Source organism: Pinus tabuliformis, chromosome 3_1 (assembly GCF_031772625.1).
Source record: "Pinus tabuliformis cultivar Carrire ecotype Pingquan chromosome 3_1, CPIR1, whole genome shotgun sequence".
NCBI classification, from domain to species: Eukaryota; Viridiplantae; Streptophyta; class Pinopsida; order Pinales; family Pinaceae; genus Pinus; species Pinus tabuliformis.
Window position 1 is genome coordinate 578578761 of NC_142301.1, and position 19419 is coordinate 578598179.

The following is a 19419-nucleotide window of genomic DNA, read 5'->3' on the forward strand; positions in this document are numbered from 1 at the left end:
ATTTGATTGGAGTCTCCAGGTGAATGATATAGCCTTTATGTGTTTGACTGCTGTCCACCATCAAGAATCAGATCTGAAGCTTTGATGATCTTCCTCGGGGAAGATGGAACCTTTCGCTCCTTGGCAACGACGCCAGAATGTTAGCACTCTGTAATTTCCTTTAGGCCGAAAAAGGATTACAAAGGTAACCACAAACCACTTTTAGGCTAGAATCTAGCCCTTTTAGCCTTGGAGAGGGCTATCTCACTAAGGTTTTCTCAATCAATTAGATGACTGAATGATTTTTGATCTTAGGCTAGTTATGAGGATCAAAAGAACAAGCTTGTTTTAATGGTTTTGAAGGCAGTGGTGAGGAGACAGATCCATTCGGCATGGAGTCACTCTCAATTTATGGTTTTCAATGAATAGGTAAGATAATGAAGGGGTCTTGTAGCTGGAGCAAGATAGGTAGTCCTTCTGATGTTTTGATCAAGTTCGTTGTAGGGAGGGTGAGTAGCAGAACAATGGACAAAGACATATAAAACATCTAACTACAGGATGAATTTCATATGTCATTTAAGAGGAAAAACACAGATTGTTTAGCAAACTAAAAATAGAGCATTGCAATAGTGAATTATGAGATATTTCTTTGTTTATCTAAATAAGAAGACATACATTCATGGCATAATGCTTCAAACAGGGAACTTACATCACAGAGAAGCACATCATCATAGAGACTAACAGTAGAATTCCTGTAACAAGCCACTTCGACCTTCTGCTATTCACTGAAAGTTTGATAGAGTACAAAATATTGATTTTTGGTAGCATTGGATGTGCTCTAAGTCTCAAATTTTGTAGAGAGACTTAGGCACATGTATTCCAAAGAACCCATAAAGTGTTTTGGGAAATTCCACCCATAAACAGTTGTATTAAAATTATTAATTATTTTTAAAGGGACCCTAAGTCTAAACTTAGGAAAATAAAATAATTAAAGGGTATTAATATAAACTGTGGGTGTAACTTCTAGAAGAAGACGAGGATCAAGCATAAATGATCTTAGCCATTGATTAACTTCTAATCTGGGCCGTTGAATATCAACGAGGAGATTATTTAAGGAGGCTTGAGGGTCACTTGGAAGAGACACAAAGAGAGTTCAGAAGTTCAATTTTCTGAAGCAGAATAACTGCCGAAAGAATTTCGATAGTGAGCTGTTGCAGAGAGGGGCAGAGAGAGTTTTGCCTGGAGGATCTTCTCCGGAGCCAAGAATACCTAGTAGAGACGCAGAAAGACACACGGAGGAGGCAACACAGAGGGCAGAGAGGGTGACGCAGATCCAGGAAGGGCTCACTCAGGCCCCACGCAGAGTAGCGCAATTGCTTCTAGTGCAGAGGTCCAAATTTGCTGAAGGAGCTAGTGTTTCTGAGCCGAGAGGGCTAGAAAAGGCTCTTGAAGGCAGATTGATTCTCAGTTGAGCTGACGCAGTGACTTAGAGGCTGACGCAGGGCCCACGCAAGGGCAGCGCAGAAGTAGCCGGGGAAGTCTCAGTTCAGTTGCGGATTAGCCGGGATCAACAGAGTTGAGTGAGGTAATCTCACCTGTTTTTCTTGCCAAGTTATTTTCTCTGTAACTGGATTGCCGGGAGGGTCTCTAGAGTTGTATTCAGAATACTTCGGCATAATAATAATACCCTCAGATCTGCTGCACTGGTTTTCCCGCATTGGGTTTTTCTGGGGACATTTGTCCAAAAAATATTGTGTCACTTGTGTGTATCTTTCTCTATTGTTCTGTTTTTGTTTTGGGCAAATTAATTAATTAAGTGAAGACTGCAGTTGTATTAGCTTCGATATTTGCTGTAGGAAGCAGTAAATAATTTGTTTCAGTAATTATCAAATAGGAGAAGTTTAATCAGTTGCTGTAGTAGTAGATTTGGGCGGGATTCTCTATTTTTCACAGAAAATACCAGATTTCTCTTTCACAGACTGACCAACTAACAGTTTACTATGATATTTACATGTTATATACATCAAAACATTCGACTGCCACCTAGCAGGATCAAATTTACACCTACTATGCTGAAAAATAGGAACTAATTACCTACTGTGACTTTTAACTTAATACATCATCGAGATATTTAATATTTACAACAACCCATATCTGCATCATCCTAAAGCTCTAAGACACATGTAAGCAGGATCAAAATGGTTGTGGAAGCACAGTAGTCGAATCTGCAAGTCAAAAAGGCCGACCGTTCAAATGCGCAGTAAAGGTTCTGCGCTTCTCCGTGAAATCTTTGCTAACTGTTTTATTTTATTTTGGTGCTTTGATGAGTTATGTTGATACAATTTAGATCTTATCCCTTGTGCTGATTGATTATTTAATTATTTAAATAATTAAATAATCCAATAATCAGCCACTTGTTAGCTAACTGCCACCTCTCCCTTGAAATTCTCAAAACTGATTTGGATGCCCTTCAACTGTTCGACTACCTTCTTATTTGCTGCCTGAAAATTTTCAATTTGATTGCCATATATTCCTATGAATCCGGGATTTACACCTATTGATTATTTTCCAACACTGTCAGGTGCCCTGTGCATAATGACATCCTTTTCGTCTTGTCCTAGTTTTTAGAGATGACAAAGGACAGATTACTACTCCCACAGGTACAAGAGTACTTGGCCCAACAATTGTCGTTGACAAATTAAGCACTGATTCTGTAAATGTTCCATTGTTGTGAACAAAGATTCTCCTGCATCTTGCAATGACTTTGATTCTGAAGGCAAAGGCACTTTAACAACTTCCTCTTTCGGTCTTGTAAGCTTCCCCAAAGTCATCCTCGAAAACCTCTCAGGCCAAACAACTGAATCTTCTTTTGTTTCTTTTGCTGGAAAGCAGTGCTGATTCAAAGATCTCTGGAACAAAACAATGCTACCATCCAATTGATCCATCAAAGTTTTGCATTGAAGTTTTAATCTGGGAATTTCTTTAGAGGAACTGTGCATGAGATCTTCATCTACAAATACTTGCATGTCTTGAAATAGAGAAACAAAAGTATCTCCCTCAAATGATAGAAGACGTTGATCTGTTGAACTTGGCTGTTTTAGCTAGTTTGGTTATTCCATGTGAGTTCGAAAATTTTGGCTTAAATGAAATAAATCAGGTATGATGATTTGAGATGACATGCCATTATTGACATCTGCTTCCAAAAGCTCTTTGTAGAACACATTTCTAACTTCTCAGAATCAAAAATTAACCCAGCTTGCAATTGTTTGGGCAGTGTCACCAGCAAAGACATAGCCCTTATGAAAATTGGAACATACATATTTGAACAGAGTAGTTTGAGCCATTGTCATATCCTGAACTCGATCAATATGTTCCCAGAATCATCAGACATCATTGTCCTTTTGACCTATAATGGACTTGACATGAGCTAGAGATTTTTCATTAATCGCTGGTTCACGAGAGTCTTCTTGATAGAAAACTGGAATAGGAACAATCCAGGTTCTTCATGGGTCAAAGAAGAAAGAAGAAAGAAATTATTTTAACGTCTAGGAGGCTAAAGATAGCCTATGGGACAGATTGCTTCTTCATCTGCTTGATGTATTCGGCCTTTTTTCTGTGAAGCTTCGAAATAAATGCTCCCAGCTTCTCGACAAACCCCTCGCTAAATAGATTATCCCAAGAGCTCGCTGCCAGCATATCTGCATAGCTTTCCCTGTTGTCTTTGAAAGCCTCACATTCTAAAACGAAATGTTTTTCTGTTTCCATTTTTTTGGAAGAACAAAAAATGCATACTCTTTCCTCCCACATTTCCTTTGGCCTTTTCCAGCGCCCTGTTTCACAACGGAGTTGATGAGAATTAGTCCTTAACTGAGCAATAAGAATTTTGGCTCTCTGAGGCACTTTCAGACATCCTAGTAGTAAAATCTCCATGCTCCCAACTATCTCATCATCATATTTTTCCATTTTAATGTTAAGTTTCAACTCCATCTATTTCAAAATAGAGATCTTTGACTTAATTCTTGAAGGGTTACTAACATTCAGTACACTGTGAGTGCAAAGACCATCTAAGGTGCAGGCATTGATGCAAGAGCTAATTTTTTTGAAAAAAAGTTTGAGGTAGCTTCTGAACGAACAAAGGGAATTCATTAACATTTATAACATGAAATGATGGAGGAAAACCAATATTGGGGACAATCTCAGCTAAAGACAATCCACTTTCTAGAACTGTGTACTCCATTGAAAGAACTTCAATATCATTGGAACAAATTTTCAAATCTTTCCTAGGCATCAAATCATTGCTAGGCAGAGTCTTGTCAAATTTGGTTCCCTTTCTTTTTGATGTTTCAATCACTGCCTCTGAAATATATTCAAAATTAATGACATACCCAATTTTTCTCTGAAAACAAGTTGTTCTACATGTTCATATGGAATCTCTGATCCATGAAACCATCTATGAAACTCTGTCTTTTGTTTTGCACACCTCAGAAGTGTTGCAATATGTCATAACATAAACCCTGCTTTAATTAAGACACGATTGAAACACATATGATGATTAATACCAAGGAAATCCTTCCTAAATCACTTGCCCACCAATGGTCCTGGTTAGTCTTGTCAACTGGCTGGCACAAAATACAACCAGAAAAAATGCCACTCGAGCGATTGAGCTTTTGAATGTCTGGTGCATTTGCTGTAGGTGAATGCTTTATGCCACTCAATGTTTGAGAACACCCCAACTATTAAAAATTTGGTTGTTTTACACATGCATTGAAACCCCCTAAATCTGCCCTTCAAACAATATGTTGGCATTTTTCAACCTGTCCTGAATGATCTTGGTAAACATTTCAGCTAGTCCCTTCTGTGCAGTAACATCAAACCCCTGAATTTGTACTTCAAAGTTCAAACACTGCATGATTCCTTTTGATAACAGCTGAGTATTTCCCGAGGCACATGTCGTTTATCTGGGCATTCATTTTCGACTTTTTACTTGGCACTTGGAATGGTTTTTGTTAACATCTGGACAATCTTCGATGATTCCCCCTTACAATTGTGTTTTCTTGCACTGCCAAATGTGTGGATTCCCTGTTTAGCACTACTTGTCAGCTTTCTGTATCGGCATTTTCATTTTTTTTCTTGGGATATATCCCACATCGTTGAGGGAAAGGGTATTTATTTGCGTTTATACACAGATGGCTACAATATTTATTGACTTGGTGTGCACATATTCCCTCATGGGTTCTTTCGTTGTGATTTGGCGCTTAACTTTTGATTTGATTGGTGGCTTGTGGTGGAATGACTCATGCATTGCAGTAGCTGATAGCTCGGGGCTTGGGCTTGGAGATTGGTTATTGGGGACCAATACTTTTGATAAAAAATAATAAAACAACCTGCATAAGCCCAAAAACCAAATTTGGCTATAAAAAGCCAATTTTTAATTTTATTTTTACCGTTTGCCTAAAGAAACCCAGTACTTGGATCCTGATGATCAACTTTCCATAATTTTGAGAGCAAAATGACTCTTTTAACCAATTTTGGCCAAATTTGCAAATTTTTACAAAAAAATACCTATTGCCGACAATAATCAAGGAAATAAGGTACTTATCTTTTAATCTGAGGATCGTTGGGAGTTTGTCAACTCCTTCTTGATCCTTGCCTTCTTGCAGAAATCATTAAAATCCATTTGCAAACTCATCATCCTCATCCTCATCATCAGATACTAATGCATGTTGCTATGCCTTTTCTTCCTTGCATGAAATGTATGAGCCAGAGTTTCTTCATCTGTGAATTGTCCATCCACACAAAAAGACTCAACTACAAGCTAATGACATATTCATGTTACCAAGTGCATGCCCCTATTAGCATTCAACATTCTTAGTCACATTCTAAGGTTTCACAAACCCTTATTTAAGTCATAACCTTAAGATCTTCTAGGGTTTTCAAAACCCTAAGTATACCAGTTCTTCCAAGAAGGGATCACACTTATCCAAGGAAACTCCTGTATCCAAGGAAACAAAAATCCATCAAATCGATATCCATTGAAAATCCAAATCATCATGTATATAGAGAACATCTGTTGGAATAGAAAAATCTACTCTAACATATCAAAGCGCAAAGACATAAAAGTAAATGCATGAAATAGAAACTAACTAGTGACATAAATGAAATCCTAATTAAGAGTGTAGGGTTAGAGATACTATACAAAGGATACTCCATGGCATCATATGTCACCCATGTGGCACAATCTAGAACATCTGTTTGCATACAGGTAAGTCAATCTGTTGTTTTTCAGATGTCCCTTGCTGAAAATTGACCCTTTTTGGTTGGTGAAGACTTTCATTACTGCATTGCACACATCTGCCAAAATCAAACCTTCGTCATTTTCTGCTTGGAAGATGGGATGGAAGATGAGGCGAAGATAAGTGATATATAGGCTGAAGGAACTCAGTGACCATTGCATTATGTTTTGAAGGATGACCCTGTGGTGCAATCTCCTGACCTTCATTTGGCCTCCTTGGATTTTCAATGTGATATCTTCTTTCAATTTCCCTATATAACCTGACCATACCACCTGCTGTTGCAGGAATAGTAGGATATGATAAGTCCATCTCAATACATCCACCTAAGTCAGCTACAAACTTTCTTGATAGAAGCATTCCCCATACATCTGGCACATCAATAATTGCTATGTCCATGGTGATGATTTTGTATGGATAATTGGCCAAGGCAACCTGTAAGTCTTTAACCACACCAAGGACTTCAATCTTCTTAGTCCATTGAGCAAATGTTGTGATATAGGTCTTGAGATTCTTAGATTTAGTTGATCCATAACTTTCTTAGTCATGACATTCGTTGAAGCACCAGAATCTAACATGCAGTTATGAGGAAGGCGGTCATTGATATCCAATGTCAGGAAGAAAGGTTGATAAGCTTCATTTGTCATGTAACAATTTAGATCCTTTAACTAGATTTCTTCGTCGTTTTGATTAATATCAACCTTATCCTGTTGAGCCATGCATAAAGCTTTGAAGAATGCTGCTCTTTGAGAAGGAACCTTTAGAAGTTCGAGCACTAGCACAGACATCTTAACACTGTTAATCCATGCGACCCAGTCGATTTTCAATCTTGATTTATGTCTCTTGGATGCAACATGTCTATTTTGACTTGACTCCTTGCCCTTCTTTTGATATGTATAACCTTTATTTCTGGCAATTTCAAGAATTTGCTTTTGAGATGGAGTTTCACCATACATTTGCATGATAGGGTCCTTCTCATCACTGAAGTTATTGATGGCGAAAGATGAAGAGATCATGTCTATGCAACGAATTTCGTTTGAAGCATTAACATTATTTATCTACTAATTTGTTCCTTCCTCTAAGATTTTTCTAGCAAGAGCACATGAACTTTCCTCATGAAAACTTTCACAAGGTATGCATAATGGGATAGGCTGGTCAACAACCTTTGTAGACTCAAGAGGGGTAGGTGGCCTTTGGTCATTAGGAGGATTCCTTCTTGGCCATTGATTGTTGTTACCTCTGTTATTATTATTGTTTCTAGGTTGAACATTTTGATTCTGATTTTGTTCCATTTGAATCAACCTAGATTGCATGTAACTTATTTCTCTAGCATGTTCAACTCTCATTTCCTTAATCATTTGCGTTAATTCCTTAATGGGATCATGCTCTACCTCCTTAATATCTTTTCCCTTAGACTTGATCCGACCTCGTTCAAAACCATGAATTTCTGATTACTAGAAGCTTTCTTATCTTTTTCTAATTCTTCAGCTATAGCTTGGGCAACAGCTAAACTAGTAGGCTTAGACCGTCTTATCTCATATGATGTGTCAACACCAAATCCCTCAAGATATTGTTCCAATAATGTCTTATCAAGTGGCTTGTAATCTTGAGTCATATCCTTAAGAATACCATTAAACCTTTGATTAAACTCTTCAACTGTCTCATTTTCCCTTTTCTTGATAGAGTTAAGCTCCTTGAACAAATATTTTCCTTCTCTTTTATCCCCATATTTATCCTTGAATGCATTGAAAATGGCTTGCAAAGAATCAAAAGCATTATTGGGCTTATCGAAAAACCACTGCAAGGCATCATCCTCTAAAGAATGATAAAGAGATTCATTCTAACATTCTTGTGATTGTACTGAGCAACATGAGCATGTCTTAATAGGAAGGACGTGAACTTCTTGATATGGGCATCAACATTGATTGCATTATTTCCTTGAAAAAGCGGAATCTTGTCTATATTGACATTTGGAAGGTTGTGAGGATATCCCTAAATGTTGGTGAAGTTGCAAGGCCTGTAGAAATCCATGAGGTCCTGATTGATGGGATCAGGGAAAAGCAAGTGGATGTCAGAGAGGGCTTCCTGTCCGAGAAAGAATAAATGCTTACTAGAATGTAATTTGTTTAACCAAGCTCTTAAAACCTTTTTAGGATCAGGAGCGGGGTTAACCAAGCTACTAGGATTTCTTCTAGTATAAGCTCTTGTGAATGGATGAATCAATGGAGTTAGCACCCAAACATGAAACTAACTCAAAACGTCAAGGTGCTAAGGTGCAGATAGAAAAATGATGAGAGGATTTGTGAAGGAAAGATGAAAAGATGATAAGATTGGAAAGGATGTCAATGGCGCCAAAAAATGTTGTGGCGTTTTCGACTCAAACGAAAAGGTGAGAACACCGATGAGGATCTTGTCAATGCCAAGGACCAAAAGATTAATCCTCGGCAACAACGCCAAAAATATGTTGTTGCTCAGATTGTACAAGCACGATGCGACAATGATTCAGGTCGGGGGCTATCACTCTGATTCTCGACGTTTTCGTTCTAGTTGTCTCCCAATAGCAGGCTATGGGGGGTAGTCCCTATGAAATGTGAAAAACAAAACTTATTGGTAACCAACAAATCAGGGAGACATGATTGAATGGCCTAGCCACTTGGTTGATTTTAGCAAGTTAAAAGATTAGATTGATTTATTTGATGAGACCAGTGCCTTATGGAGTCAACTACTTTCTTTATATTGATTTAATACCAAATGACCGGATGAACAATTGCTACTTAGATGTTTTGCGAGCCTATATGCTATGGAAATCCTATGACCTAGGTGAGATGCAACAACCTTAGTTTATTTTAATTATATGCGTAACTAAGTGTATCCCTTAATCCTCAACTGTTTTGAGGCTAGTCTCTAAAGTAGGTTGTAGAGAGAAGTTAAGGCGAAGCAAGAAATGGCTTGGTTAATGATACCTCACCTTGAAATCTGACATATCCAATGCCTCCAGCGTTGCAGAGATTGTGGCTCTGATGACTGCAAGGTCACTGTGTTAACCACTAGAGAGTGGTTAAGAGATGTAGGGTGTAACTATCTTTCTATCAACCAAGCTTAGGCTTGGAGGTAAATCCATTAATCAATGTTATTAGGACTAGATTGAATCGGTTTGGACTGGCTGATCCGATCGTTTTCAACCCTAAACCGGTTTGGACCGGTGCAATAGACCGTTTGCCGAACCAGTCGGTTCAATGCAGCCACCTAACAACTCATGTGTGGGGCCCATTCAATCAATTTTTATTTTTTTTATTTTTTTTTATTTTTTAAATATTTTTCTTAGTTGGGGCTTTAGGGTGTGAACGAAATTGGAGTGATTTTGAGCGAATACATGCCAAGAAGAGGAACTGTTTCGAGCAAAAACGGTTGAATGACATGGCTTATGTTTAGTACAACCTTAGGTTGAGGTGAAACCAGTTATTGAACAAGACACCTGAATCAAGAAACATAACTTTGGATAACTTTGATCCATCATCAGAGTGGGTTGTGGAGACCCAGGAACTAGCATTGACAATGAATATCTTTCTTGGATGTACTTGGACCCACTACCAGCTCTTCATTCAGGGCCAAGAGAATCAAGTCAAAATCCCATTATAGATCCTTAGTCTGCTACTGCTAATTTTGAGGATGAAGATGAGGGGCAGGCTGAGGATGTTGATTATGATTAGTAATTTAGTACTAATAGTATTGTAGTTTGATGTACCAGAGGGCATTTAGAGTCTGTATCTTGATGTATTTTATTTGAGACATGTATTGCATTAAGTGGTATTTTGGTATTATCATATTATGCACTCTTACTTGCTATATAAATGAGAACTTTTTCGTATTTGTGTATAAATGGTCTGAATTTATATGGATGCACATGAATGTATATGTTTTTCTTTAAAATTTGAATATTTTATGTATATTTGCTCAATTGGTTTTTTGTTCAGGTTTTTTTTACCAATTTCCGTCCAGTTTTGACTGGTTCCTGGTCCGAAGGGTCTACCAGTTCGACAACCAGTCTCTGATAACTATGTTATTAGTGCACAACTAGGCCTATAATGCAATGCAAGATGATTGAATGCTCTTGATTTAAGATTGCTTATGATCTTTAATGCTTAATCGCAACTGATCTTTAGTTATCACACAAGAGTACTTAATGAATAAAGTGTTGAGAAATCTAGGGGCAGCTAGATAGATGATTTCTCATTCTTGATAACTGCTTGCAATATATTTTTACTTAGATTATCTTCAACTTGATTATTAATGTGTTCTCTTCATCAAACAACTACCAAACCATGAAGAACAATAAGACAAAGGACACAAGATATAGTCGATCAGCCAGGGCCAAAACCTCTCCAACTTGAGCGGAAAACCCACCAAAATTCTTTCTCTTCTTATAGATCTTCAATTGAAAAATTCCAAGACCTTTGACCCTCCAAGACCAAGTCAAACCTTGCTTCCAACAACTTCTGCAAAAACTAACTTCCAACAACTTCTTCTGCATTTTTGACTTCCCTAACAAATTCTTCTGCAACTTCGACTTGCCCAACAAATTTTTGTGCAACTTCGACTTGTCCAGTAGATTCTTTTGCAACTTCGACTTGTCCAGAAAATTCTTCTACAGAAACCCTAACCATTGCATGTGTGAGAAATGCTAGTGTATTCTCTGTCCTTTCTTCTTCGCTTGGGTGGATTTTCTCTCCTAGATAATTCAACTTCTAAATAGCTTTGCTTGATGACCTAACTTCACTTCTGCAACTCGACTTCTTCTGCTGCAATAGGAGCTCTAATTTCTTCACATGTGTGGAGAGTATTAGCTTAGAAACAATCCCAAAAACTCAAATTTCTCTTCCTCCTTCGTCCACTTCTTCTTTTCACACCTTTGTCTTTCTTATGATTGAACTTGAGTGCGTGAAGTGTGTCCTCCAAGTGAAGTCGAGGTCTCCTTTATATAGGCTTCTCATTGGGTCGAATTGCTCCTTTTAGGCTCACTTGTCCATGAGTTTAGGCCGACTTAAATGACAAGGCCTAAGAGGGTATATTGACTCAAATAAAATCTCTTTTTAAAATATGTAACATTCCCAAATGGGTCTTCAATACATGACAATTATTTTCTTGACTTGTAGATTCAATGACAAGCCCTAGAAGCTCCCAATGGAGCTTGACCTATAAAATAAATTTCCTTGAGCATGAAACCGATGCCTCAAGAATAACAATAATATCTTTTTTTTCTCATTACATCAAATACATAAAATCATGATTATGTATGTCATTATGAAGACCGAACCTAGTTACATATTTCAATACTCCCTCTTAACTAGGGAGGTATTCAGAATACATACAAGGTACTTGGACATTTTCAATCTGAAGAATTCTCATAAGAAGAGTCAGATTGGTAACCCATCTGTTTAGCATCATATTATCCAACATTGTCACATAGCAAGGCCTTGACTAACAACTCTATCTCTCCACAAGGTCAGAGCACAATGCTGGCGAGACCAATGATTTATAGACACCATCATCATTGTCTGTCAAGGAACATACCCCACCTAGGTGTTCACAGGGCATGTCCTCCTAGGACTATTCTAATCTTGGATTCCCAGTCCTCAAAGAATATCAGTCCTCTACAATTACTTTTATCTTGGATGCCCTACCACATCCTCAAAGAGTATCAGATGGCAAATGCTTACCCAATCCTCCATTTTTTCTTCCCAAGTGAAGACAAGAATGATGTGCCTATCTCTCCCTTTCAACTAGGGAGGATATACCCATTCCTAGCTCCCTCTTAGCTAGAGACTTGCTTCCAAGTTCCTTCTTAACCAGGAACTTGCTTCCAGTCTCCCTCTTACCTAGGGACCGGTTTCCAATAGCAACTATCTTTTCTTTGGTGGAGATCATGGGACCTTTAACTTCTTGTATAGCTTTTCCATTCGATGTCATGTATTTTATCTTCATCTTTATGGAGCCTTCATTTTGTAGGGCATTGGCCATTCGTCACTTTCCTCAAGTCAATCATGTCATCCTTCCTCTTGTCTGAAAGTGATCTTCTAATTCACATCTGGCTTTCCTTCATACAACTACCTCTTCCCCGTCATGTTTCCTTCAGGATTTTCCATCCAATCACACGAGTGCTAGATGTAGATAACATCTACAACTCTCTTTTGGTAGCCTTGTATTAACCCATCCAGACATTGTTCAAAAATAAAAAAATGAACATCAAATCAAAGTTACCTTTTGTGATGGCCCTCCATGACATCTACTTATTCCAACATCAACATCCTACATGTATATTGACATATCTCCACCATATTCAATGTCAAGGGTCTTCTTCCTTTCCAGACATCATCAGAGTCTTCATGCCTTTTTCCTGGAGATTTCATGATCAATTCTTCTATTCATCGGATATTGATTTCCTTTTATACGTGATCATCGTTGCAGTTTTCATGATCTCTTCTTTCTTTCTTCACATATTTCTCCCCAGGAATTTTCATCATATTTCCTTCATCTTGGTCAACCGCCTCATATTTCATATGAGGACATATTATGTTGATTTCATCTAGTCAATATGTGAACCATGCCTTCATGCATCCTTGAAAGAGATCCCTTTTCTTTGATCATACTCATGAGGTAGAGTATTCTCCCATGCTATGATGACATGACTTAATTTATTGAACATATGCATACACGCCTCTTTTCTTCTTTTGGTCATCTGGAGCAGCTTCTTTGAAAGTACTTCAACCATCTTGACATGCTACACTTCTCTGTCATCGTACTAGCATTCTTCAAACAATGAATCCCATCCAAAGTGGAATTCTTAGCGAGACATTTGTTTCTTCCGAGAGATGAACCTTCTAATGAAGATTCCAATGGAGGATCTTAATTATTGTCATCCTACAAATGCTCCTTTCCAATGATGTATGATGAGTTCTATACAGATGACTCTCTTTTACCCATAAGTTCTACTCATGCTTCTAATGAGGTTATCAAGAGCTAACTTTTTCTAATGATGACTGCCATATACTTTTACTTCAACTATCTTTCAAGCTTCTTATGATCATGTCATGCACTCTTGCTTCAATTGTATGCCCTTATAATGCCATCTCCTAAAATGATCCTGTCATGCTTCTAGAGTTTCCTACCATGATAGATTTACAAAAGCTGAAAAGAACTTGGCGGAGAAGATTATTTCAATCATAGTAGATATTTTTCACTTCCTCCTTTGGTTTCTTCTTTTCAATTTCTTTCACTTCTTCAGTGATATGGCCTTCTTTCCTTCCTCTTTTGGTGTTGTCCTTCTTGAATTTGGGACAATCTCTCTTGTAGTTCCCATATTCTTGACAACCATAACATTGAACCTTGGCCATATTCTTCTTGTTCTTTTTCTGAGGACCAAATCGTCCAAATTTTCTTTCTTCTTAGTCATGGCAACAAATGCTTGTGCTTGCTCGTTTGATCCTCAATCACTCTTTGCCTTTAGTCTGGTTTCTTCAATTTTGCATAGTGACCAAAGTTCATTGAATGGGGTGGCTTCTTTCTTTCCATAGATGCTTGATGTAAAATTTTCCCATTCTTCTGGTAGTGCATTGGGCACTATAGCGGTCACTTCATTATCAGACATTATTTCTCCCAACTCTTGTGGTTGGTCTCTAATTTCTGACAACCTCATAAAGTATGAGGCTATTCCTCCTTTTGATATCTTCATCTTGTAGAGTTCTTGTCTTAATGAGATCACTTCTCTTGCAATGCTTACGGAGAACAATTCTACAAGTTTGTCATATATTTCTTTTGACGTTTCCAATTTTGACATATAGGGAATGAGGGGATCTTTGATGGATTCTATGAGATCCTTTGAACCCTTACTTCCCCTTTCATGTACTCTGCTAGAACTTGATATTCTTCCTTTAGAGGTTTAGTGATAGAGCCCTTAACATGATCCACAACTTCATTTTCTACAAGGATTAAATTTGTCCTCTTCTTCCATGCAAGAAAGTTTGATGCCCCAACCAACATGTTGCTTTCCTTGCAAAAAGACATTTTGATAGATTCAAATGTGGACACAAAGATACTTAATTGAGAAGATACTTTTTGATGACAATATCTTCAGTCTGCTATCTTCTTGATTTTTATGATGATATTGATAGAAGATATATTCTATCAAAAGTGATCCTTCAAAGAGAGGGAGATCACCTTGATTCCTTGATTAAGATGACAATGCCTTCTCTTGTTTTTTTTGATGTAGAGTCTTCAAGATGCTCCAATTTGTAGTTCTTCTATATTTTAGTAGAGATAGGGTCTTTGAGATCTCCTTCTTCTTGACATGATGGTTGAGCAAGGTTCCCAAGAATGCTTCAAGTGTAGATTCCTTCTTTTGAACGAACTAGGTTTTTGAGGTCTTCTTTAGAAACTTCCTTCTTCAAGATGATGATGTAATCCTTGTGCTTGTGATGTCTTTGAGATAAGAGGTTTAGCTGCTGCCCCTTGAGTGTCCTTCTTTAAGCTGCCCTTCCTTGACTTATAACCTGGTTCTAATTCCATGTTTAGAAATCTAGGGGCAACTAGTGTTATGTAACCCACTCACAAAATAGAAGAAAAGATAGATCAACGACTTCAAAATCAACCTTTTCGAGGGGGCAACCTTGTTTACATTACACAAATGAATAATTCTTGGATGATACAAATGACAAAACCTCCTTTCTATATATAGGAGTCTAAGGGGTCACGATATAATCAAAGCCAACATAACAATAATAATATAAGGGAACAACAATAACAATAATGGGCTTATATGGGGCACAATAATAATAATGTGGGGACAATAGGGGCACAACAATAACAATAAGGGCTACAATGACAATAGTAATGGGGGAATCACAGTATTATAGGGACCTAACATGCCCCTCTCGTTCGAAAAATTGTTGTCCTCAATGCTTGAGTAGTTCTGGATGCTTCTGTATAAAATTCTCACCCTCCCATGTGGAATCTTCAGCGGGTAAGTTCTTCCACTTGATGAGATCCTTCGAAATTGATCGATTTTGTCGCTATCAAGTTCTTGTTTCTGTGACTGCTTCAGGTAATAATATGATTTTTCCTTCCTCGTCAAGTTCTGGCAATATTGTTTGAACTGGGAGTTTGTCACCTATAACCTTCTTTATGCATGAAACATGGAAAACTGGGTGCACTCGAAAAGCTGCAGGAAGCTCCAATTTGTATGCCATAGTACCAATATTTTGCAACACCTTATATGGGCCATAATACTTTGGTGATAATTTATTATCCTTCTTAGCTTGCTTGAGGGACATTTGTTTATATGGTTGTAGCCGTAGGAATACCCAGTCACTTACATCAAAACTACTTTCGCTGCGATGTTGATATGCCTGTTGTTTCATTCTATTCTGCGCCAAAGTGAGGTTTGTTGAGAAATCTAAGGGCTTGATATGTTAATGATTTCTCGATCTAAGATAACTGCTTGTGAAGTATTTTTCTCCTTTTACTTATTAAAACAAGATCTTTTCATATGTGTGTGTTTATTAACTTCATGAACCAACTATCAAGCATAATAAACAAAAGAACAATAACACAAGATAGAGGCAGCAGCCCGGGCAAAACCTTCCCAACCTGAGAGGAAAACCCATGATAATTCTTCTTATAGAATCTTCACTTGACAAAATTTCCAAGACCTAGACAAAGACCGTTTGACCAATGCGTCTCCAAGATCAAGGCTAGTACCTTCTGCTACTGCTGTCCTCTGACCTACTGTACCATAGATCAGTTCTGCAATTATAGATGGAAGGATCAACTTCCCTCTAGCATTTTTTCTCCAAGCTTCACTTGTCCAAAATAGTTCACTAGTCAAGATGTTGTCCTCAAAGCTTGTCTTTAGACAAGATGATCTGCTTCCTTGACTTGAACTGTTCAACAACCCTAGTAGCAGATTTGAAGATGTCATTGTTTTTCACGTGTGAGTGAGCTACAAGTTCTTGTAGCCTCCTCCTTGCCTCGCTATGCTTGGAGCTTCCTTCTAGATGAACAACTGAACTCTTTAGGCCTCAAATCAACCCTTTTCACAAAGATAACCTAGGACTGTAATGCAGCCCTAATTGTGACTTGTTCCTTTGCATGTGTGAGAGGTTTAGGGCTCTTCTAGCCCTCCTAAACCTTCGCTCTCCTTGTGACTTCTCTTCAAGTAATCTGCCCTTCAAAATAGCCCCAATATCGAACTATTTCCTTGCTAATGAGAGCACATAAGATGATTCCCTAGCCTCACACGTGTGGACAGATTTGCTGCGGTTATAGATCGCATAACAAAGTTCCTTCTTGTTGACCTGCGGCTCTTTGACTTGACCCTTTCTTCGCACCCTTAGACATAATTCTTCGCATAGGAGAGAGACCGAATTGATGTGATAAGAGTGTGTTCCAATGAGGGAGGAGAGGCCCTTATTTTTAGTCCTCTCAAGGCTGCTCATTAGGCCGACATGACTTGTCTTTAGGCCGACTTACATAATTGATTTAGCCAACATGGCTCGTCTTTAGGCCAACTTACATAATTGATTTAGATAGCCAACATGAATATAATACATTTTTGCCGAAATTACAATACCTTTTTATCTTTGCTTGGAGGAGACTTTTACTAGCCATTTTTACTTGAACTTGGAGGAGATATTCTTCACGGTTTTGCCCTTGATCTTGGAGACACAAACTATATAATTTAAAAGTGTAATTATTTACATTAATGACACAAACCTATCACCTAGCCTAGAGCTCTCAATGGGAGCTACTACAAACAAATTTTGAGCATGAAACCCATGACTCAAATTTACAAAATATTTTGCTAGATACAATTTACATCATTTACATTGGAATGTGTTATTATGAAGACCAGACCTAGTTACACTTTCTTCAATAAGGTTATCCTTTAAGAGTTGGAGAACTTCTTGTTGATGCTCGATGTGATCTTCCACTGCTTGAACCTTAGAATTTTCTCTTAAATATGATGTGATGGACAGTGGATGATATCCATAAAGTGCCATAAATGGGGTCATTTTTGCTGCAGTATGGAAGGAAGTGTTATACCACCATTTAGCCAGAGGCAACCGTTTGACCCATTATGTTTGTTTAACAGATACAACGCAACAAAGATATCCTTCCAAACATTTGTTTACTATCTCAGTTTGCCCATTAGATTGCTATGAGCTCATTGAGTACCAAGACAAGAGAATAATTTTGTCAAAAAATTTCTAGTGAAAATGGGATCTCTATCGCTTACAATAATCTTTGGGTTTCCATATAGCTTTTGAATTGTTTCCATAAATGCAGTAGAAACTATACTTGCTTTAAATGGATGCGATAATGCACAAAAGTGTGGATACTTGGTAAGTCTATCAACTACCACCATGATGACACTCTTTTCTTCGGAATTAGGTAAACCTGTGATAAAATCCATTGAAACCTCCTCCTAACATTGGCTTGGAATGGATAAAGGTTGTAATAGACCTGGGGTCTTAATTGTTTCAACTTTATTTTGTTGGGCAAACTAAACATTCCGCCACAAACTTTTGAATATCCGAATTAAGGCCATCCCAAAAAAATTCTTTCTTAACCTTGTGGTAAGTTTTTAGAAATCCTCAGTGCCCTCCTAAGGGAGAGGTGTGCAATTCCATAAGAATCTTTTGTTTGAGTTGGGAATTCTTACATGGGTATAAGCAATCTTTGTATCATAACAAATCATTTTTCCAGCTAAATGTACCAGAATGAGTGCCCACACTTCTTCGTCATTCTTCCATTCATCCCTTGCTTCATTTATCCAATCTGGTTGGATAATAGAAATGGTGCAAAGAAATGCTTCCACATCCACATCCTTTATTGAGAGTGCATTTGCCACAACATTTTGCTTCCCTTTTTTTAGATGATTTCAAAGTCATAACCCAACATCTTTGTGACCCTTTTTTGTTGCTCTTTTGAAGATAATCTTTTTTCTAAAAAATATTTAAGACTATCATGATCCCTTTTTATCTTGAAGTGTCTTCCCATTAGGTAGGGTCGCCATTTCTTAAATTCATGTAGTATTGCCAACATTTCCTTCTCATAAATAGCTTTGTGTAAATACTTTCTTTTGATTGGACGACTTTTGAAAGCAACGAGTCTTTCTTCTTGCATTAAAACAACACCGATTCCATTTCCTTAGGCATCACATTCCACAATAAAGGTTTTTGTGAAGTCCAACGTAGCTAAGACCAGTGCTTGGCACATTGCCTCTTTAAGATGTTCAAAGGCATTCGTTGTTTCTGGAGTCCATGAAAATGCATCTTTCTTCAATATTGTTGTTAGAGGTGCTGCTATTCTCCCATAATTCTTAACAAACTTGCAATAATACCTTGTCAACCTGAGAAATCCTCGCAAATGCTTTATGGATGTGGGGATTTTCTATTCCTGAATGGCTTTATTTTTGCTAGGGTCTACCTTAACACTTTCATGAGATACAATATGACCCAAATATTCCACCTCTTGTACTCCAAAGAAACATTTGGAGCTTTTTGCATATAATTGTTTCTCCTCCAATAGTTTGAGCACCCTGTCAACAAGTTGGACATGATTCTTCCATGACTTGCTGAAGATTAGTATATCATCAAAAAATACTAACACAAATTTTCTAAGGGTTTGAAAATGGAATTCATCAAACCTTGATATGTAGAAGGTGCATTGGTAAGGCCAAAAGGCATGACAAAAAATTCATAATGACCCTCATGAGTTCTAACCAGTGTTGCAGGAATCGCCCCCCCCGCCGGATCCAAACCCAGAATCGCGGATCGGAGCGAAGCGTCCCGGAATCCACACTGGAAGCGCGATTCCGTTTTTGAGGTGGCGCGATTCCGGGTTAAAAAAACGATTCCTGCCATTTGAGGTTGCGGCCCCCCGGAATCGCGCAACCTGGACGCAACCTGGACGCAACCTGCACGCAACCTGGACGCAACCTGGACGCAACCTGGACGCAACCTGGACGCAACCCACCAATATGACATCATTCTCATATAGGATTCCTAATACCATATAACTTGAGCATTGTAGCCTGAATATACGGTCTTACTGCTCTGAATACAATGTCAACTCAATGAATATACATTGAAAA

At 38.0% G+C, this 19419-nt stretch overlaps 1 protein-coding gene across 1 annotated transcript in view; it reads left to right on the forward strand.

Moving 5' to 3' along the window:
- LOC149188311 (SH3 domain-containing protein 2-like) overlaps positions 1 to 19419 on the forward strand; it is a 155964-nt gene that overhangs the window by 98145 nt on the left and 38400 nt on the right. The window lies entirely within an intron of this gene.